Raw genomic sequence first — 316 nt, forward strand, 5'->3', positions numbered from 1 at the left:
GACAAGTACTGTGGAGGCCCATTTCTTGGTTCCCCAGTGTAGGGGCCCATTGATTTGGGGGTGCCCAGCTCAGGGCCTATATAGGTTTCTGGTGGCTCCATCTCTCCAGCCAGGGCCCCCTCATCTCAGAGTCCCTGTCTGGGTTTGGGTGGCCCCCTGGGGAGACCCCGAGTCCAGCCCCAGGCGGCGGGGCATGGTCAGTCCGAGCTTCGGTGCAGCTTCAGGTGCCTGGAGAGGCTGCTGAGCGTGATGAAGCCCTTGCCGCAGATGTGGCAGGGGAAGGGCCGCTCGGTGCCGTGCAGCAGCCGGTGGCTCT

This window comes from Myotis davidii, unplaced genomic scaffold (assembly GCF_000327345.1).
Source record: "Myotis davidii unplaced genomic scaffold, ASM32734v1 scaffold1324, whole genome shotgun sequence".
Taxonomy (NCBI): Eukaryota; Metazoa; Chordata; class Mammalia; order Chiroptera; family Vespertilionidae; genus Myotis; species Myotis davidii.